This window comes from Oryctolagus cuniculus, chromosome 14 (assembly GCF_051225735.1).
Source record: "Oryctolagus cuniculus isolate XC-2025 breed Fujian yellow rabbit chromosome 14, ASM5122573v1, whole genome shotgun sequence".
NCBI lineage: Eukaryota > Metazoa > Chordata > Mammalia > Lagomorpha > Leporidae > Oryctolagus > Oryctolagus cuniculus.
Window position 1 is genome coordinate 52,724,358 of NC_142880.1, and position 23,424 is coordinate 52,747,781.

Consider the following 23,424-nt stretch of genomic DNA (forward strand, 5'->3'; position numbering starts at 1 on the left):
AACAATAAAATGTTTTAATGCATCTATAAAAAATCAAAAAATCAGGTAATTCCATTTTCTAAAGTTTCTATTTATTTTGTTTTTGAAAGGAGGAGAGACAGAGAAGGAAAGAGAGAGAAATAGATATATTACATGTACTGATTTACTTCCTAAATGCTAGGACTTCCTAAACAGCTACTACTAGTCCAGGGCAAAGTCCTGACCTGGGAATTCAATTGCAGTCTCCCACATGGATGCCAGTGACCCAAGTACTTGAGTCATTGCCTCCTGCTTCCAAGGGCATTCATTAGCAAAAAACTGGATAGCAAGTGGCATCCACACAGGAACACAGGGACCCTGCTATGAGATGTGGGATTTTTAAACAGGAGCTCAACCACTGTGCCAAATGCTCACCCCTTAATGCATATATTTTAAAAGTGTAAGAATTTTTGTCTAATGAATAAAGCTTCAAACTTTTAAATAAAGACAGCATCAAGTCTCGAACTCGTCTGGAGTTTCCTTCTTTCCCTTTCCCCAAGCCCATACTTCAAGTCACAGAGCCAAGTCGAAGTCGAAAGGATGGGAAAGATACACTCTATTGAGGTAGTATCTAGGGATATGTCAGAGAGAGAGAGAGAGAGAGAGCGAGCTCTCATTTACTAGTTCATTCCCCAAATGCCTATAAAACTTTGACTATCCATTTAGGACTGGATCTGGCAGCTAGGCATGCAGTCCATGGTTCCTACACAGATAGCAGGGATCCAATTAATTGAGCCATCATCACGGACTCCCAGGGTTTTCACTAGCAGGAAACTGGAGTCTGGAGGAATGAAACCAGGGCACTCTAGTGTGGAATGTTGGCGTTTTAACTGCTCCTCAAAAACATGCCCCAGGAGTAGAATATTTTTAAACAACATTTCATCTAGCAAAGAAAAAATGCATCTAAATATTTCAATGAAGAAATTATGCCTGAGTGAGATGTGAGTAATACAATCATTCCAGTGATTAGATGTTGGAAAGAGGAGGGAAGCATGCTTGTATGAATTGTAAGTTGAATAAAAACCCTTATGAAGATGTTAAGATACATTTCCTGAAAGTGATTTAACTAGTATTAAATTAAAAGTTACTTTAGCTTTTACTTGAAAGGCATTATATTTTTTGAAGGAGCTGAAAAGAATCCCATTCAAACTATTTCAGTTAAAAGGTTATTCATTAGCACAGATAGTGAAATTGCAAGACCATAGTAAGTTTTTTAGACACAAAACAGGACTTGTGAATTAGGATTAGATGACAAGCCCACAGAGTCTGAACATGTGGAAGAAGAGGTTCTAGCTGGCATCCCAAGATTGTATCATTCTAGATCCTTGGTAGAAAAACCACCCTCTTCTCTCAGCCAGACATCAAGCATCCCCAGGAAAGCTCTCTCATTAGTTAAGAAGTCTGAAGTGCTAATTTTCACTCAAAACAGAAGCTTAATGAATATAATAGATGTTCCCACACAGTAATTTTCTTGAGATAGAGCACCATGTACAGCCATGCATCCTGTATTTAACTTTCAGAGCAGTACCTGAATATGTGTATACGAGACACAGCAATTCTAAACTTGAAGTTAAAGCATGGATAGCCACTATGGCCCCTATACTCATATGCAAGCGGTGCTCATCTTTTTCTTCCATTCTAAGATTTCTTGGTTTCAAATAAGCCATTTTGAGGATTTAGTGTGACCAAGGAAGCTGGTAAAATAATTGATGGATTCAGGCTTTTCTTTACCAGTTGTTTGTAATTAGAATTGACTCTTTGAACACAGCATGCTCCCATACGTCTTTAAAATCTGGAACAGTTGTAACCTCAAGTAGTTAATTCATAACAACAACAACAAAAAAAAGAGAATCATTTCAATGAATTTCGCAATTTGATGAGGTAGAAATTCCTGATATTACCTATAATGTTTTCTGAAACAGCATTCTATATCCAAACTCTCTGGCTAATCTCCTTATAATTAATGTTCTTTAGGGATTGCTTTTAATTGTTGTAATTTTTGTATTTATATGGGAAGCAGAGGGAGGAAGGGAGGGAGAGAGAGGAAGAGAGAGAGGGAGAGGGAGGGAGAGAGAGGGAGAGGGAGGGAGAGAGAGGGAGAGGGAGGGAGAGAGAGGGAGGGAGAGGGAAGAGAGGGAGAGGGAGGGAGAGACAGGGAATGCTCCTATGCGCAGGTTTTCCTCCCCAAAGTCACAGTAGTCATGGCTGAGCAAGGCCAAAGCCAGGAGCCAGGATCACAATCCAGGTCTCCACATGGGTGGCAAATTGCACTCCCTCCTCTGTCTGCATTAACATGAGATCTAGAGTCTGGAGCCAGAGCCATGAATTAAACCCAGGCATTTAGTATGGTACATGAGCATCTTAACTTACTCTCCTTCCCAGCGATTTTAATGGCTTGTGTGTTTTTCATTGATACTATATGAATTGTTATTTTAAAATTTACCTTAGTCAGAAGGAGTATAATTATTGTACAGAAATGTCCAGATGGTAAATGATGAAATAAGGGTTTTAATCAAGGCAAGCTGGATCATTTGTATTCAGTACTAATCATGGTACCCTCATTGCCATCCTGTGCCTGTTGGTATCTAGGGACATAATCAATAAAATCCCCTTGTACTTATATACTTACCCATGGTTAAAAGACAGAGAATGCATTTTCTCTGATATTTAATAATGCTTTCATAATTTTACTATTATGCTTTTTTGAAAAGTTCTAGATTCAATGAGTCATATAGGCATCCCTGTGAAGCATGACAGTAGATAAGCACAATGCCCATGTGGAAGGAGCACTCAACTTCTACAATCTGATTTCATTATTTTCCTAAATACTTCTCTTTTCAAGCCACTCACTTTCTTGATGCAACATCTTATCATCACTTGAAAGTGTGCCAGTCACCTAACAAACATTTCCCTTCTTCAACTTAGCCCACTTTATGTGGTGTTCTCATCAGCATTCCGAGATTGCTCATTCTGTTACCTATTCATTACCTGTCATCCCACAACTCTATAATTCCCTTCAAAATCAGCTTAAATTCTGAGGCCTATCATTTAATCATTCTGCAGTATCAGTGATCTACTTATGGCTGAGGAAAACCTAAATCTGTAAGATAATCATCGTCTACTTTCTCTGAGAACTGTTCAGGCTACTGAGAATCATTTAAGGAAACCTCAAACATTGTTAACCTTAAATCTATGCTTAGAAGCTGCTAATTGCCTCAACGCTGCAAAGAAAAATCTACTTTTCTACTAAGAACCTCTGTAATTCTCCATTAACTCTTACACCTCAGAGTATAAACATTACTGTATTACTGTTAGTCTCTCCTTATGACTCTGCTTAAAATATGATGAACTGTCAGAAGCCATCAGACAGAAATCCAAAAGATTCTGACTACCCAATATGTTTAGTACCTTCTTTCATTTCACTGGGGGCTTTCACCTTTACCACATTATTATATTTATTTTTTAATCTGGCAAACTTTCATAAATGAGGAGGTATACAATTATAAGTCAAAAGAAAACAATGACTGATTAAAAACATTTGTAAGATGTCAGGATACTTTATATGGAAACATTTATTCTTCTGCTGATTTGCTCATAATCTAGTTAATGAATGTGAAGGGAGGGTTAGTAACAATACTAGATGGTAGAGATACAAAATTCAATAAAAGAGAAAAGTTCTATGATACAAGCTAGCATATAAATTATGAAGATAAAGAGATAAAATACTCAGAAAAGAATCATAGGAATAGATTATTGTAATGCATAGCAAAGCAGGATATTTTGGAAGTATTTAATTAATATTTCAGGGAATTTTATAGAAAATCCAGCTATGTAAATACCCTATTAACCACACATAAGTCCAAGAGAATAAAACATAAATCAGAAAGAACAGGATATACAAAGCTTTAAACACAGGTCAGTGACTATTACATTTAAGTAAAATACGTAAAATACAACAACAATGAACAAGCAAATAAAAATTAAGTGGCCAAAGTAAAGAGAGGCAAAAATTTATCAAGTGATTTGTAATTGTTAGAACTCTCATCGTCTTAGGTATAAAAATTGGAAAATTAAATTTACTTAAAAGTGAAATAGAATAGATTGAATCCAAAGATTCTGGTGATCCAAGTGATATTTTCTTTCTTTGAGATGTTCTATAATATTTTATTTCAATTTTGTTCAGATTTTATGTAAGCTTCCAAATTTACAGCTACGAACATGGGTTTATTATTTATTTTTTGTTGTTAACACATAATAATTGTACATATTTAAAAGATAAATTGATATTTCTATAGGGTAATTGGCATTATCTCCTTATCATTTCTTTACATTTGGAGACTACCAGCACTTCTGCTCAAATTCTTTATAATAAATGAGACATAATTGGATACGTCAATCATAGTCACCCATTATTCTGTATAACATTATAATTTGTTTTTCCTGTCTGTGCATGTTACAAGGAATTCACTCTTTTTATTCCCCTGTCCTCCACCTTTTCCTTGTTTTGGTAACAACTATTCTACTTTTACCTCAATTGTCATAACTTTCATTTATTAGAGAGATATCCTATTTATGTTTCTGTATCAGCACCTGAGGTATAATTAAAAAAATAAAAATTCAGTATGTTGACCTCCCCTCCAGTTGCTGTAGGGACATGGGTTTTGGGGCAGGGCTGAGACCACAGCCTTACTCCATTCCAGCTCTGGATAATGGCTACTTCCAAGGTGGTGCAGCACCTGCTCTTTCAGTCTCCCATGGCAATGGAAGTAATTGTATTTCCTCACAAATCTCTGATGATGAATAAAGACAAGGAGACAATAATTATCTTTTGACTACATCTGCCTATGTTGGTTTGAGAGTTCACCTGATTAGTTGGCCAATAGATCCATTCAACAAAGTTTTTGATTTAATATTCTGTGTGGAGGAGAGTGGAATTGGAAAATCAACACTGATTAATAAACTGTTGAATACTAATTTTGAAAGAATATTTATTTATTTGAGGGAGGGAGGAGAGAGTGAGAGAGAGAGAGATTGAGAGAGAGAGAGTCAGAGACAGCTTCCATTGGCTGGTTCATGCCCAGAACTGGGAGCCTGAAATTCAATCCATCATTTGGTGGAAATTGCAGTGATTTTATGAACATGCAATGAATTCCGATATGTTTCTTACATGCATGAGCAAGAGGGGCTTTACCGCTGCTCTTTTGCTGCCTTCTGGATACTCCTGTAAGCATTTCTATTAAACAGGGGCAAACTGTTCTGAGGGAGGTAGTGTCTTTAGAGGCCTGTGGCTTCCCACTATGTCCTTTACTTTCACAAATGAATAAAGGTTTTCTCCAGGCAATATCTACTTGAGGCTGATTATTTGGCCACATCTAAGTTAATGGACTCCTTGTGTCTAATAACACAGTTTTATGTAACACAAAAGTTCCAGAATGGAGAAGATCATCAAAAGCCTAAGTTATTAAAAAGTCACAAGTATGCTTTGATTTTATTACTAATTGTATTTGCCTTATCACTTGCACATCTATCCTCTGTGACTGGCTTATTTCACTCAGCAAAGCATCCTCCAGGTTTATCCACATCATCACAGGTTTTTCTTTTTCTTCTTTTTTTAAAGATTTATTTATTTGTTTGAGAGGCAAAGTTAAAGACAGAGAGAGGGACAAACAGAAGCAGAGTCTTCTATCCACTCATTCACTCCGCAGTTGGCCACAACGGCTGGACCTTGGCCAATTCAAATCCAGGAGCCAGGAGCTTCTTCCAGGTCTCCCGCATGGGTTCAGGGGCCCAAGCACTTGGGCCATCTTCCAATGCTTTCCCAGGCCACAGCAGAGGGCTGGATCAGAAGTGGAGCAGCTGGGACTTGAACTGGCACCTATATGGGATGCTGGTGCCTTGAGCGGGATGCTATGCCACAGTACTGGCCTCAGGATTTCTTTCTTTATAAAGACTAAATAAAATTTAATTGTTTGTACATACTGAAGCTTTAACAGTAATATAGTGACATATTCGATTGACACATTTCCTATTACAGGATACAGAATATGGAAATCTAACCATGAAGATGCAGAAAATGTATAGTACAGGAAATGGAGTAAACCAAATGGATTTGATTTTTCACGTTTGTATAAGTTCGATTCAGAAAGAGCACAGTGATAAATAGAAGTGGATTTGAGGAAGGGTACGATGTACTACTGACTCCTAAATGCTGCACTTGTAAAGAAAATAATAGGGAAAAATGATAGAAGAAAGTCATTAATTTTTTATTGGGATCTATTGAGCATGACATGTAATTTTGATATGCAGGGAGAGTATTTTTGTAAGTTGTTTAATAAAAATTTCTAGGATCTGGGCCAACGCCATGGCTCACTTGGTTAATCCTCCGTCTGCGGTGCCGGCATCCCATATGGGCGCTGGGTTCTAGTCCCAGTTGTTCCTGTTTCAGTCTAGCTCTCTGCTGTGGCCCAGGAGGGCAGTGGAGGAGGATGGCCCAAGTGCTTGGGTCCTGCACCCACATAGGAGACCAGGAAGAAGCACCTGGCTCCTGGCTTCGGATCGGCACAGCGCCAGCCGTAGTGGCCATTTGGGAAGTAAACCAGCGGAAGGAAGACCTTTGTCTCTGTCTCTCTCTCACTGTCTTTATCTCTACTTGTCAAAAAAAAATTTCTAGGATCAATACAAAATAGAATAAGGATTAAAATTTAGGTCACTAAAATTGCAATGTTATGCTGTTTCAGGTGCCACGTATTAGTGCTTGTTTTCAGTAGTTTTACTGCTATTTTTGATAGCATCTAAATTTTAATATTACATGTAAAAATGTTGCAATGAACTTTTTTATCAGGAAAACTTTTAATAGTAAAACAATATTCTTAAGAAACCACAGGAGTCACTGTGCACTTACTCCTCATGTGGGATCTCTGTCCTAAATGTGCTCTACATCATGATTTAATGCTATAACTAGTACTCAAACAGTATTTTACACTTTGTGTTTCTGTGTGGGTGCAAACTGTTGAAAGCTTTACTTAATATATACTAAATTGATCTTCTGTATATAAAGATAATTGAAAATGAATCTTGATGTGAATGGAAGGGGAGAAGGAGTGGGAGAGGGGAGGATTGCGGGTGGGAGGTAAGTTATGGGGGGAAAAAGCCATTGTAATCCATAAGCTGTACTTTGGAAATTTATATTCATTAAATAAAAGTTAAAAAAAAAAAAGAAAGAAAGAAACCAGGTCCAGGGGCTGGCGCTGTGGCTCACTTGGTTAATCCTCCACCTGCAGTGCCGGCATCCCATGTGGATGCCAGTTCTAGTCCTCAGCTGCTCCTCTTCCAGTCCAGCTTTCTGCTGTGGCCCGGGAAGGCAGCAGAGGATGGCACAAATGCTTAAGCCCCTGCACCCACATGGGAGACCAGGAAGAAGTACCTGTCTCTTGGCTTTGGATTGGCATGGTGCTGGCTGTGACGGCCATTTGCAGAGTGAAGCAACGGAGGGAGGACCTTCCTCTCTGTCTACAGCTCTACCTTTTAAATTAAAAAAATAAATAAATAAATAAATAAAAAGAAAGAAACCAGGGGGCAGATAGGAGATTGCTCGCTTGCTCTCTCTCCCTCTCTCTGCTTCTCCGTCTCTGTAACTCTACCTTTCAAATAAATAAAATATTTTAAAAAGATATCTCAAAAGAAAAAGAAAAAATGGCTAATCTGAATCAACATTCCAATGGATTAAGATGACAATGATCTAGAAAAAAATCTATCTGGTGTTTCATTCCCTCATTGACTGCAATGGCCAGGTCAAAGCCAGGAACAAGGAAAATATATTTCACCAGTGTTGCAGATGAGTGCAGGGGCTCAAGCACTTGGGCCATCTTCCACCGCTTTCTCAGATGCATTAGCAGCGAGCTGCATCAGAAGTGGAGCATCCGGGTTTGGAACTGGTGCCCATATGGGTTTCCATTGTCACAGGCATCAGCTCTATCCTCTATGTAACAATGCTAGCGCCTCAGGTTATCTTTTTAAAAATATGTATTTATTTATTTGAAAAGCAGAGTTAGAGAGAGAGAGAGAGAGAGAGAGAGAGAGAAGGAGACCTTCCATCCACATATTCACCCACCAAATGATTGCAATGGCTATGGGTGCAGGAGCCCAAATATTTGGGCCAACCTCCACTGATTTCCCACACACATTAGCAGGGAGCTGGATATGAAGTGAAGCAGTTGAGATTTGAACCAGTGCACATATGGAATCCTGTATTGCAGTCACTACACCACAACACCAGCCCCTCAAATTACCTTTAAGTAGTTTGACTAGATAATAGATGGATCACAGTAGGTATTTCACTAGTTATTATTTATTTCACATAAGAAAACATATATTATCATCACCACATACACAAATACATGTATTTTAAAGTATAGACAAATATGTATTCAGTGATTTTAACACTTTAATATTTCAAGTTAATATCAGGCATAAACATTATACTTTAAATTATTATTCTAATGAGAGAATTATTCTAATGTGTTGGCAAAATATAAAGGAGTATATAATGCTTGTGATTTGGCAAAGAAACACTGAAAAGGAGAAACATAACAAAGATTTTGTGGATTAATGTTTATGCAATTGCCAGAAACCGTCAAGGATTGTTAATCAGCAAGAGTGAAAATTTGTTTTGTAGAATTATACAATTATTGTGTTAATGCACTTTCAAGTGAATGGGTCTTGTTAAATTAATTGTTTTGAAAGAGGCAATAGAAACCCTTCTCGTAGATACTCATTGAGTGTTCTAAAACAGTGTGTTCTCTATTGATGATACTGATTTTTGTCCCTGGAAATCTCTTGGTTATGTACTACTTCTCAGACTTTGCTTTCCTGACTGTATCATATGTCGTTTAGGAATTGCATTGTCCATTAACCCAAATCTTTTAATTAACAGATGAGGACTTTTTAATCACTGGGAAAAGTTGGAAAATGTCGGGGATATGTACAAAAACAACATAATTTTCATATGAAATACTTAAGAGAGTACAATAGATATTTGCCTTAATTTCTCATTTTTTTTCAGATTTTTGTTTATTTATTTGAGAGGTAGAGTTACAGTTAAAGAGAAGGAGAGACACAGAGAAAGGTCTTCCATCCATTGGTTCACTCCCCACATGGCCATAATGGCCTGAGCTGGACCTATCTGAGGAACACAACCAGGAGCTTCCTCTGGATCCCCCATGTGGGTGCAAGAGCCCAAGCACTGGGCCATTTTCCACTGATTTTCCAGGCTATAAGCAGAGAGCTACATTGGAATTGGATTATCTGGGACATGAACTGGAGCCAATATGAGATGCTGGCACGACAGGTGGAGGGTTAGCCTACTGTGTAGCAGTGCTGGCCCCTCATTTGTTTTCTTAAAGTCTTAATAATATCTTATGATTTTCAATATGTTTTGTTTACCTCTTGAAAAACTCAGATTTATATAACTGATTTCTAATGATAAATTTTAAGAAGTGATATCTCTCTTTTTTAAAAAAAAGATTTATTTATATATTTGAAAGGCAGAGTTATAGAGAGGCAGAGGCAGAGGCAGAGAGAGAGAGAGAGAGAGAGAGAGGTCCTACATCTGTTGGTTCACTCCCCAATTGGCCAGAACAGCAGGATCTGCACCAATCTGAAGCCAGGAGCCAGGAGCTTCCTCAGGGTCTTCCACGGGGTATAGGAGCCCAAGGACTTGGGCCATCTTCCACTGCTTTCCCAGGCCATAGCAGAGAGCCAGATTGGAATTGGAACAGCCAGGACTTGAACCTGAACCCATATGTGATGCCGGCACTGCAGCTGGCAGCTTTACCAGCTATGCCACACTTCCTGCCATCCAAGATGTGATATTTCTTGAAATGTGGATAATATTTTTAAAACACTTTAACATTTTAGATTTTGTAAAGAACATATTCATTTGTGAGCTCAAGATTTGCATGCCAGTTAAGCTTTTAAAATGAATTTTTGTAGATTTATGCAAATTTCGTAATCTTTCAATTTGGGACAATATTTATAGATTCACTTGGATGATCTAGTTACTAACTTTTCAATTGTTTCTTTTGCAGAAGATATTCATTGATTTATGTGTTTAAAGAATTAGAGATGTACAATTATGAACAAAACAAAAATGACTGAGTAGTTTGGTTGCAGGCCTTCTTGTCATTTAAAACACAAAAATAATCTATTCATAAGGATTTGTACATGGTCTGCACTTTCTCACTTGATCTCAACTGCCAACATTTTTGTCTTATTACTTGGAATATTGAACATACATCCTAATCTCTTACATTACCCTATAAAGCAATTTCCATAACAGTGAAATTACATATTTTACAAGTAAAAACAATTTCTTTAAAAATGTTTTTCCCTACAGCATGTTCTGTATTTTAGCCCTGTGTCTGAACACTCTTAACATATATCTTTCAGTGTATTCATAAAAACTATAGGTAACTACAAGTAAGAAAGACACATTTACAATTGAAATTCAGCAGAAGTTTTACCTGGTTTTCATTAAAATAGTTTAACTTTATTGGTCTGAGTTGTCATTTATATGCAACTATTCTACATAAGATGACAGCATTTATTAGGTTGAAGAATAACTTTTAAATAGCTGACACAATTCTTGGGTGATAAATCACCAACAGAAAATAGGTCTTCCTTTTATAAACTTAAGAGAAGACATTTACAAAACTTTACACTATATGTAGTGTAGTGATGTTTGGCATCCTTAAAAAATTTTTTCCACTTAAGCAATGTGGCCAGGGAGCTCTGTTAAGTGCTCCAGGGTGAAGAGAGTGTCCAATGTGACACCCAGGTTATGGGCTGTAAATCTCTTCTTTTTTTTTTTTTTTTCTTATTTTTTTTTAATCAGAGGGGAGGTTTTTCTGCTCTGTTGGCATGGACTCAGCTCACCTCCTCTCCTCAAAGGAGACCAGTACCTGGGTGCTAGTCCCAGTAGGTATAATAGCTCAATGCTTTCACAGTCATACAGCCTCAGTGTTTTCACAGGCTCAGCACACAAGCCTCCCAGAGTCACAAGCACCCAGCCCCTGTCAGTTCTCCCCACCAGACTCAGGATTTTCCACTTGGTTGGTTGCTGGAGCAGCTGTTACATATGTTCAAAATGGCACCCACTCTCTATGGGCTTGTTACAGGATGCCATTGCAGGGTGATCAGATAGAAACATGCCCCCCCCCTTTATTCTCCTCTACTTCTGCAGGTACGCTATCTCCCACAGAGCTCCAAGCCAGATTCCCTCCAGGTTTGTCCTGCAGCTTTATTGCCAGTGGCTTGGGCTGCTGCAGTCTGTCTCACCTCACTCTCCAAAGCTGGTGCCAAAGGCTGCTGGGGTCCTGAATTGTGTGAGTCCACACCCTCCATATAGGTCCACTATGTCCCTCCAATTTGCATGGAGTTTCCTCTGCCACTTCCTCCCCAACTCTTCCCTAATACTGCACTCTTTCCACTTTTTTAAAGCTATCTTTTCCTAGACCAGAGAAGTCAGCTTCCTCCCTACTCTACCCTCTTAATCCCTTCTCTAATTGAAATCTTATACCATATCTTCAGTCAAGTCAGTGATGGTTTTCTTAAATTCCACATCAGTTTCCACACATATCAAAGTTTTAAATTTTTTTATTCCTAATATATCTTAGAATACTCATTTAGAATTATTGGTCATCAAAATGATATGAGTTTTGTAGCTTTCTTTGTTTGAAATATACAATTTAACATGGTCATAAAATTATGGAAAGATATTTTCTCTTAATAAACTTTCAAATTTCTCTATATAATATGAAATACAATGTTCAAATAATAACCTTGTATATTCTTGCTTAGAGAAAATAAATAACCCTTTCATTTTTTTTCTTTGCTTCTAGAAATAATTTCTTCATAATCATCTACAGTGTTTAAGATTTTATAATCAGCATCAGTACATATTCTACTTTTCCTTAGTAACCAAAAAATAAACAAGTATTTGGAAATTACAAATTTACCTAGGTGGAATCATAAAACCACAACTTTAAATTCTAAAATTTGTGAATTTTTTACATTCTTAAGATTATATATTCTGAAATATTATTTTAGAGGACAACATACAATTTTTCAATGTAATGAGCCTATTCATGAGATATACATCTTAGGCAAAAAACTACAAAAAGTTGAGTTTATGAAAATGAGTTTAGTAATAAGAATTTCATAAAGGAATATTAAATTTCATGTGTTAATGCTGAGATGAATTCTGGTGTGTTATCCCAAAGGCATACAGCAAATGAAGAAACACATTTTTTTTTTCAAGATATATTCAATATAAATAGGAACAGCAAGAGTCTGTGGAATCTAGCAATGATCCTCTTCTTTCCTACCCTATACAAGCTTATCCAGATGGAAGTCCAACCTTGGGAAAGTATATAGTGAAACAAAGCTTTTCTGTCTCAAACTCCTTATTTAAGACTACTCTTTCTCCTCAGGAGAGATAGGCTGCCAGAAATTCTTAGCTCTCAAATTTCATGTTGCAGAGTTGCTATATCTAGCAAGAACAGCTGAGAGATCTGGACTTCACTCTTCATCCAATAATGTCAGCACTGCTTGGACAAGCTGAAAAGAATCAGACTGCATTCACTGAATCATAGGGAAACTGAGAAGAACAGAGGTTATGTTTCCCAACGATTTCTCATTTTCTGAGGCTAAGGTATAATTCCATGAGGAGTGGTTTACACATTTCTCACTTCTTGAACAGTTGGCTCCTAGATGTTTCCCAGTGAAATAATCAGTCTACAAGAATAGTGGTATGGTCTGAATGGTAGTGGCCCCCTCTAAACATCATATGTTGATGTCCTAACCAATAACTTGACTGCATTTGGACAAAAGGTTATAAAGAGGATGATAAAGGGTTGAATGTGGTATAAGGGAGATGAAGTTCTAAAAATCCAGAAGAAAATGTACCTGAGCATACTTCCTTCTCCTCTCTGATATATGAGGATGCAGTGAGAAGGCAGCTGTATGCAAGCCAGAAACATTCCTCATTAGAGTCTGAATTGGCTGATTCCTTGATCCTGGACTTCATAGACCCTACCCTCCAGAAGTGTGAGAACCACATTTCTGTTCTTAAAGCTACACTACAGTCTGTGGCACTTTGTTATAGCAGAAAAAGCAGGTTCATACAAAAATAGACGTTTGAATCTCTCTCCAGTAACTGAACTTTTTGAATGTAGTGGAGTGTGGAGAAATTCAAACCTAACAGAATCCTCTGAGGCAATCGAATATTTTACTGGTAAACAAGTGAAAGGAGGTTCACAGTTCAACAAGAACAAGAAGCCAAATCATAGAATAGAAATTTACCAGAATCATGAAGACAGTAAAGATGAATCCTCTTAGTGTTGGAAGAAAGCCCAAAGCCTGACATCAAAGACTATTAGTTGCACAAAATAAGTCAAATACAATTGTATCAGGCTATAGAGAAATTATTGCCAAGGACACTGTGGAATTAAAAAATCAGTTGTCAAATAATGGAGCCTAACCCTTGGTTTTTGTTCTAAAATAATCTAACATAGAGATCCAATAAAGATACAATCAAAGACAGATCTATAGAGCAAATATTTAGGCTGGCAGTAGAGATACCCACATTCCCTATCAGAATGCCTGTACTCAATTTTCAGTTCTGGATCTTCACTCCAGCTTCCTATCATTGCAGACACTGGAAGGCACTGGTGATGGCTCAAGTAATTGGGTTCCTGCCACCTATGTGAGAGACCTGGATTTAATGGAACTAAGATGGTAGATTAGCAGTCAAAAATTCACAAAAGCTATTATAAAAAAGTTCAAAGAGCCAAAGGAAAACATTATGAAGAAATTAAGTTATAAGGTATCAACGAATATAAAAGTAAACTCAAAAGTCAAGTGTTAGAAAAACAAATAATATTTTTGAAATTGAAAAAATAGAATAACCAAAATTTTAGAAATTTTGCTATAGGAGTTCTATGGAATTGAACTGCAAACAGAAAAAAAGGGGGATTTTGAACATAGATAAGATAAGGAGCTGGTATTGTGATATAATGGATTAAGCCTATGCCTGCAAGACTGGCATCTCATCCCAAAGTGCCAATTTGAGTCTTGCCTGGCTTCTGTGCTTCCTATCCGACTTCCTGCTAATATGTCTTTGAAAGCAGCAGAGGACCCAAGTACCTGGGTCTCTGTCACCCATTTGAGAGACCCAGATTGAGTTGGGGCTACTGGCTTTAGTCTGTACAATTCTGGCCATTGTAGCTATTTGGGAAATGAAAGAGTGGATAGAATCTCTCTCTCTCTTTCTCTTTCTCTAATATATATATATATATATATATATATATATAATGTATATTGAATTATATATATTTCAAGTAAATAAATACATTTTTTTTTTGACAGGCAGAGTGGACAGTGAGAGAGAGAGAGAGACAGAAAGAAAGGTCCTCCTTTCCTGTTGGTTCAACCCCCAAAGACCACTGTGGCTGGCGCGCTGAGGCCGGCCCACAGTGCTGATCCAAAGCCAGGGGCAAGGTGTCTCTCCTGGTCTCCCATGTGGGTGCAGGGCCCAAGGACCTGGGCCATCCTCCACTGCACTCCGGGGCTACAGCAGAGAGCTGGCCTGGAAGAGTGGCAACCAGGACAGAATCCGGTGCCCTGACTGGGACTAGAACCCGGTGTGCCGGCGCTGCAGGCGGAGAATTAGCCTATTGAGCAGCGTCACCGGCCTAAATACATCTTTTTAAAAGGACATACATAAGAATATGAATTAAACAGTATATATATATATATATATAAGTATATGGGTGGGCTTATAATACATAGAAAATAATATATTTGATAATAACAGCATAAAGGTTAGAATGGCAGAAAGCTGAAGGAAAATAAGGAAATTAAACCAGGTAATACCCTGAATCCATAAGAGAAAATGAAGAAAACTGGAAATGATCAATAAAAATATATAAAATATAAAAAATCTATAGACATATATTTAAGACATTTTTCTCTCAAATTCTTTAACACATAAGTTTATATAAAGTAGTGCACATCAAATGTATTTTTGACTTTGGGGCACACATAGGTGCAATATGAATAGCAATCATAGCATAAAAATGTAGAAAATGGAATAAAGTTATTTAGAAAATTATGCATATTTTTGTATCTTACTGTAACTAGCTTGTAAATCTAAAGTTGATTCTGATAAACTAAAATGAATATAGCAAACTCTAGGATTGCTAATAAATAGTAACTCAAAAATAAAATATTAAAGACATTTAAAAGTTATTATAAAATATTCAATCAATTAAATCAAGGCATTAACAGAAGAATAGAGAAAAATCTCAAGGAATATACAGAAAGAAACAAGTAAAATGGAAGACATAAATCCAACTATATCAAGAAGTACATTAAATGTGCGTGATTTAAACAATCCAACAAGAAGGCAGAGATTACCAGATAGGATCAACAAAACAAGGTCTACTATATACTCTATACCACAATCACACTTCTTATTTAAAGATTTTTGACAATTAGCTTAAAAGTTAAAAGATTACAAAAAGATCTATCATGCAAAGAAGAAACATGATAAAACTCATGTGACTATATTCATATCTTAGAAAATATTTACTTAAGCAAAACTATGTTACAAGAGAGAAATTGAAATAATTATAAACTAAAAGAAATAAAAAGAAGCAATAATTATAAAAATATATTCTCTTAACAATTGGGCCCCCAAATATGTAACACAAAACCTGACAGAATTGAAAGAAGAAATGGAAAATTCAGTGATTATAGTTGTAGATTCCAACAGCTGACTTTCAACAACAAACACATGAGCAGATAACAACAGGGAATTTAGCAAAACCCTAAAAAGCAACTACAGGTAGTCCCCTTATGATAGTTCAATGTATGAATTTTGAACATATGATAGTGTTAAAGCAATGTGCATTCAGTAGAAACCATATTCTGTACTTTCAAATTGAATCATCTCCTAGAATAGCAGACTCTTCTGTGATGCTGAGCGGTGACAGTGATCACTGTTCAATCAACTACATAATCGATCGATTGTACAAATAACTAATCTTCTACAGGGTACTATGTTGCTAAGCTACGGTGTTTGGTAGGTTAGGTGTATTTTTACAAGTATTTTCTAGTTATAGCATTTTCAACTTAAAATGGCTTAATTAAGACAACATCATCATAAGTAGGGCAGCACTGTAGATCCAACAGACATTTTACAGCATACATGTATATTTAAATATATTTTTCACAGAATATGAGACATCATGACACTATATCTTTAAATGTTTTACTGCTTCAAAAGTATATTGGTGACTTCTTGACATGAACATAGTGTTCAGTGAGGTAATTTTGGTTTTTACTAATCTGTAGAGTTGATTATTTCCACTAATCTATATCACAATTCATTAAATTTTTCATCTATCTCTGACAATAAATTCTCATTTCCATTTTGTAAGTTTTATTTCGAATGCATTCTGTGCATTTCTAGAAATTCAGTTTGGTTTATTTGTATAATTTTTGTTTCCTTGCTGAAATTACCTATCTGCTCTTTATTATGAATACATTTTATTTACAACTTTATAATTACTACTCTAAAATTCTTGTCTGAAAATTAAAATGAAATCTCATCTCATGACACTTCCTATGATCTTATTTTCCCATATATTTTTCCTTCACAGGGAAAAAAATCTCGATTGTGTATAGTATAATGTAAATAATACCCTGTAAGAATTCTCTATTTTATTTTTCAAAGACAATATTTTATTATTTAATTTAATTTAATTTTTCAAACAAAACAGTAAACTACATTGATCCAACTCCATTTCTGTGGGAAGTAGTTGAACTATTTACTGAGTACTCTGTCTTCTGGGTAATAAGTCCATGTGAATTTTAGGAATTGGTTTGGGCAGAGTTCATACTTGTACACCAACTTCCTCCCAAATTTTCACTATTTAGAAGTATCCTTGGAGCCTTAGTCTCTGTCTTCTGCTTTTTACAAATAATAACTTCACATATAACTGATGGAGTTTCAGCCTTCCTATATAACAAGAAGAGTGAGGATTGCCCTTAAGCGAAGAGCCACCTAGGCATATGATCATTAATGACAGCTTTTGTTTTATAATGTTCTACCTCCATGTGCTTCCCATTCTTCTTAAATTTTTTCACTCTCATGGGCCATAAGTATTTTAAAAATATACTTAATTGGGATTTCCTTGTATATGTGTGTATTTCTTATAGAGATCTCTTCAAGAATATTACCTACTTCACCATTAGCAAAGTGAAATTCCTGAAATCTCAAATAAAAATTCAACAAACATTACTAATTTCCCCAAATCATTAGTTCTTTATATATTATCATATATAATTGTTGCATACTACAGTCTCTAACTCTGTAAATCAGTCCCTTTAGCCACATATAAAATGAAACAACACTCTGCATGCACATACAAAATAATTTATCTGCCTTTGTACACTTTACATCATTAATGCAATAATGTGTTCACTGCCGGGATGTGATTTTGGTTAAGACTATTTATTTATTTGAAAGGAAGACTGAGAGGGAGAGAGGTAGAGGTAGAGGTAAATGAGGAGAGGTAGAGGGAGAGGGAGAAGAAGGGGGAGGGAGGGATACAGAGAAAATGAATATCTTCCATGTGCTGGTTCACTACCCAAATGCCTGCAGTAGCCAGCCCTCAGACAGGGTGAAACCAGGATCAGGAACTCCATCTAGACCTCCTATGTGGGTGTCAGAAACCCAAGTACTTAAGACATGACCTGCTGCTTCCTAGGGTGTGCATTAGCAGAAGACTAAATCAGATGTGGAGGCAGGACGGAATCTCAGACACTCTCACACTCAATGTTCCAAGTGGTAGCTTAACCCACTCTACCATAACACCTGCTCAGGAAGGTGATTGTGTATTTCTCATTACCTTGGCAAATGATTGAATATACTTGTGACATACTTTTTTTACAATCAGTTTTGAAGTGTGAATTAATGTTGAACTCTTCTGTTAGAAAGTTTGTTCCCTGATTGAAATTATTCTATGTTTTAGTATATAAAAATGAGATATTGTTGTACTCTGATAGAAAATTACTTTGGGATTTTGATGACATCCTTTTAATTTTGATGACTTAAACAAGGTTTTGTAGTAACAGTGCAATGTGGACAGGAGTGAATGTATCAGAAAAACAGAGCAGGCGTTGTGTTGCAGCAGGTAAAGCTGCTGCCTGAAACACCAGCAACCCATACCAGAGTGTTAGCTAAAGACCCAGCTGCTCCTGGGAAAGCAGCAGATGATGTCTCCGATACCTGTGCCCCTGACACCTACATGGGAGACCTTGAGGGAGTTCAGGGCTCTTGGCTTTGGTTTAGCCCAGCCCTGGCTGTCGCAGCCGTCTGGGGAATGAAGCAGCGGATGGAAGATGTCTCTCTCCCTCTTTCCCAACCTCTCTCTCTGCAATTCGGTATTTCAGATAAAACAAATGGACATTTAAAACAGAGAATGTACCAGAAGAGCAATGCATTTTCATTTATATTTATTCATACTTTTATTCTTAATATTCTAAATTGTGCTTTTGTTTATTTTTATAAGGAAGTTACCTTTATAAATTAAATATATTATATATTGCTATTTCAAAATGTATTCATTGTTTATATTTATGGCATTCAGAGAAAAATATATATTGTTCTCATCAAAGGGTTAAAATTAAATTACTCATTTGTTAACTACTTATATGGCTTCTACTTGTAAAATAAATATCAATAAATGGTCAGAACACTGCAAAAATCAAATTTATCACATAAAAATAAAGCATATCATAATGACATTAATAGCGATAAAGATTAAATATTAAATATAATGGAGAGACGACATGAAGGTTTGTACACTATTTTTAATAGCAGTCATTGTGAAATGCAGTTCTTTGAGCAAATGCACAAAACTTCAACATGTGTTTTGAAGAACATGAGCAATACTCAAGTCATAATGCAAATTTATTCCAAATATGTGCTATCTCTCTACACAAAATTAAATTATCACCTTTTTCTCTGACATAACCAACCAGCCACATTGCAAATAATTTTACCATGATTTGAGCATCACCCATGGATAAATAATGATATTGAATAGCAGCAGCAAAACTAGTGTAAGAACAATTGTTCCATAACCATTATGTTTTAGTTTATAATGCTTCTTTAAATCATAGAGCTTTCAAGACTCCCTTAGGTGGGACTAGTGTGACATTGATTCTTGACTTCCTTATTTTCTCTATAAGTGTTCTACATTGGCTTGAAATTACTGTAAAATTCATAGGAATAAAACCTAAAACCATTGAGTTATTTTTTAAAATATGGTTATATTAATCAGAAAAAGCATTACAGTTATAAAAATTTGATTTTATTTTGTATGACCTATGATAAGCATTGCTTAAATCTAAGAAGCATTGTAGCCACTAAATAATGAGGGTAGAAGTTAGTTATCATTTATATTTATTACTGGAGTAAAGTGTCTATGTGGATATATTTGATTATGCCCAGAGGAAAAAATTATTGATTCATTACTTAAATTTTTCATTAGCTATTTACAATAGGAAGCATTCTTGATGAATTTTTATATAACCACAGAATGGAAAACTTTTGTGTTATTCATGGAAAAGAATTTAAATTTGAAAATGATTTTGTGAAACTCCAGACATAGTCAGGGCTTCTTAAATTGAAATTAACAGAAAAATATGAAATGAAGAAAAAAACAATAAACAAAAATATGGCAATGTCTTATCTAGAAACAAGTCACTGAGAATGAGATATCAATATTACTTGTGTATGAGTTAGCAAAAAAAGAGAAATATATATACATATATATGTGTGTGTATATATATAAATATAAACACAGAAATACACTGGGAAGACTAGAGCATCATTATCAGAGATATACCAAATAACTCTTTCAGTTACTATTTCTATCACTTCATATAAATCAAAACCTACTGGACAAATACAAAGGAAAACAATTACAAGAACTAACTGATTAAATCGTAAAATATGTATTAAGTTTAAGGGATGCAGATTACTCAATCAGAAAATAAGTTGCCTGATAATAATGATGGGATATCCTTACGGGTTAGTAGAGATGTTGAAACTCTATGATAACTTGAGCTTCTGTATCTGTTCACAGTCAGTGTTGTTTTTTAAGCCTGAATTCACTTTGCGTGAAAAGAGCAGGAACAACAATGATAAGAACAGAGAAAGTCAGGAACAATGAAAACTAGTTCCTCAAAAACTGCACTGTTTCCTGCTGTGGTATCCCCTGCCCGCTATGTTGCGCATTGCTCTATGTCTTCAATAAACCTAGTGGTTTTCTTTCTTGTCCAACAAAAGCCCTAGGAAGACACTAGCACTCACGTCTTTCTTTGTCAGTGACCACCTCTCCTCCCATAGCCAGCAGTCGCCAGGTGCTCTGCTCTTTGTAGGCCGTCCTTGAAGATTTGGGGCATGCACATGACCAACACTGACCACACATTCCTCTCTTTATCAGAGCCTTTGGGAATCTGATCAATAAGAGCAAACTCAGACAGAAATGGCATTTTCTCATCCAGATAATCAACTCCCTACTTTGAGAATAGACTCTCAGTCTTTGGGTGAGTCCTCAGAACCGAGAACACAGAAAATTGAGCGGGTGTTCTCTCAGTTCTTCCAAGGATGGAAATTGTATTATGCAAAGTGCCTAGGAGATTTCCATAATGTATGATGGACAGCTCAATACATTAAGATTCCTTCTCTGTGAATTTCTGGATTTCTGGTGAATCCTTTAAGATAAAGCATCATATTCATCCAAATATCGACCCTGAGAGTTGAGAGTTGGGTACGGGGTGGAGGAAACACTGAAATGAACCACTGCCCCTTACTTATTCTGTCATCCTTCATTTTGTGGAACAGGGAGAGGAAAAGGGGAATTAGGTAGTGCCCCTATTTACTGGTTCACTCCTGAAATCTCTAGAGTGTCCTGTACTGGGCTTGACAGTATCTGGGAGCTGAGAACTCAATACAGGTCTTCCATGCAAGTGGCTGGGAATCTGATCTCTTAAGTCCGCTCCTAATTGCTGCATTAGCAGGAAACCACAGTCAGGAGACACCAGCTGGGTATCAAATAGAGGCACTCTGATGTGGGTAGCAGACAACTACTTGGCCAAATGATTGCTTCTTTTTATTCATTATTCTTTGATTGACACTCTTCCTTTTATAAATTTTCAATTGTTTTTGGTTAACAAAATTGTATCCATTTGGGCCCAAGCTGTGGTTCACTTGGTTAATCCTCCGCCTATGGTGCTGGCATCCCATATGGGAGTTGTGTTCTAGTCCCAGTTGCTCCTCTTCCAGTCCATCTCTCTGCTGTGGCCCGGGAGGGCAGTGGAGGATGGCCCAGGTGCTTGGGCCCCTACACCCGCAAGGGAGACCAGGAAGAAGCACCTGGCTCCTGGCTTTGGATCGGCACAGCCCCCATTTTGGGGGTGAACCAACGGAAGGAAGACCTTTCTCTCTGTCTCTCTCTCTCACTGTCTATAACTCTACCTGTCAAATTAATTAAAAAAAAAGAAAAAAATTGCATCCATTTAATAGGTATACTGTAACATGAATAATGTATACTGATCACTTCAGAGTAATATTTTCCTCTCCTTGTCTCTGGACCTGAGTCCAAAACATAACACATTTTGATAAAGGAGATATAGGATGATCAGAAATTGCTGAAAAAACATTAGCTTTTAATCGACTTCCTATTTCTGAAACAATAATCTTGAAAAGTTATTCGAACACAATCCAGAAGCAATCTGTAGCTTTGATTAAATTTCATTCCGAAATTTACTTATTTATTTTTTTATTTTAAGATTTATTTTTATGTATTTGAAAGGCAGAGTTACTGGGGTGGATGGGGAGAGAGATCTTGCATCTGCTGATTCACTCCCTAAATGGCCACAACAGCTTAGGTTGTGCCAGATGGAAGACAGGGGCCAGGAGCTTCTTCTGGGTCTCACATGTGGGTTCAGAGATCCAGGGACTTGGGCCATCTTCCACTGCCCTCCCAGGCATTTTAGCAGGGAGCTGGATTGGAAGTGGAGCAACTGGGACTCAAACCAGTTTCCAAATGAAATGCTGGTGTGGCAGGCAGATGCTCAATCCGCTACGCCACAACACTGGCTGTGATTCTGAAACTTTAGATAAGAATGTGCGTGAATGATTGTGGTAGGACCACAACCAAATACCATCATGATTTTAAAATAGATCATTTTTTGAAAATATTTCAAAGAAGTAAAAGTTAAGTCCTCTTGTATTCTGTCACTAACAACCTCTGTGACTTTGATGAGTTTCTAATTCTCTTGGACTTTTATTTTCCTTATCAGTAAAACAAGAATAATGACCTACTTGTTTCAAAGCATTAGAATCATAAAGTAGATTTTTTTAACAAAAGAGCAATATAAGTTAAAAAATTTTCTTAGACTTATTCTCATCTGCTTTGAACTTCTAATTGAGGTAGAAAGTCTCCTCTTAAACATGCTTGAACACTCAGTATCATTTTATTTGGGGAAACTACTGGTAATTAGTTAAGATTAGGAATTCATTGTCACAGCTTGTACTTTCTAAGCTCTCACCCATATGAACTGCACTCATTTCCTTTGCACAGCTTGACCTTTTCTAATTAATGCACAGGATTGCCTAACTGCAACTAGCATGGACATGCTGTGTCTATCAGGAGCTAAAAAAGTTCTAGCTCTATAAACTTCCCATTTAGGCTGGAAAAATAAATGTTCAAAATTTCAGTTAGTTGGACAGTACTCAAAACATTCTTAGTTCAGTATTTTCTGTTTTTCAGAAGTGTGTATTTTCTAGTTTGTTCTTAATATTCTCATTTTCCCTAAATCTATATAAAAGCAATAACTCTACTATTATTCCTTGAAATTAATGACTGAATTTGTTATCTGCTAAGATATGAGAGTGGTGCATTTAATGCAAGCTAAGGTGGGGCTGGCACTGTGGCACAGTAGGCTAAACTCTGGCATCCTATATAGATGCAGGTTCATGTCCCAGCTGCTTCTCTTCTGATCCAGCTCTCTGCTGTGGCCTGGAAAAGCAGCGGAAGATGGCCCAAGTGCTTGGACCCATACACCCACTTGGGAGACCCAGAGGAACCTATTGGCTCCTGACTTTGCATCAGCCCAGTCTGGCTGAGACTATTTGGAGTGTGAACCAGAGGATGGAAGGCCTCTCTCTCTCTCTCTGTCTCTCCCTCTCTCTGTCTGTAAATCTGCAACACAAATAAATAACTAAATATAAAAAATTTAAAAATTAAAAATTGAAAACTAAGCTGTAGT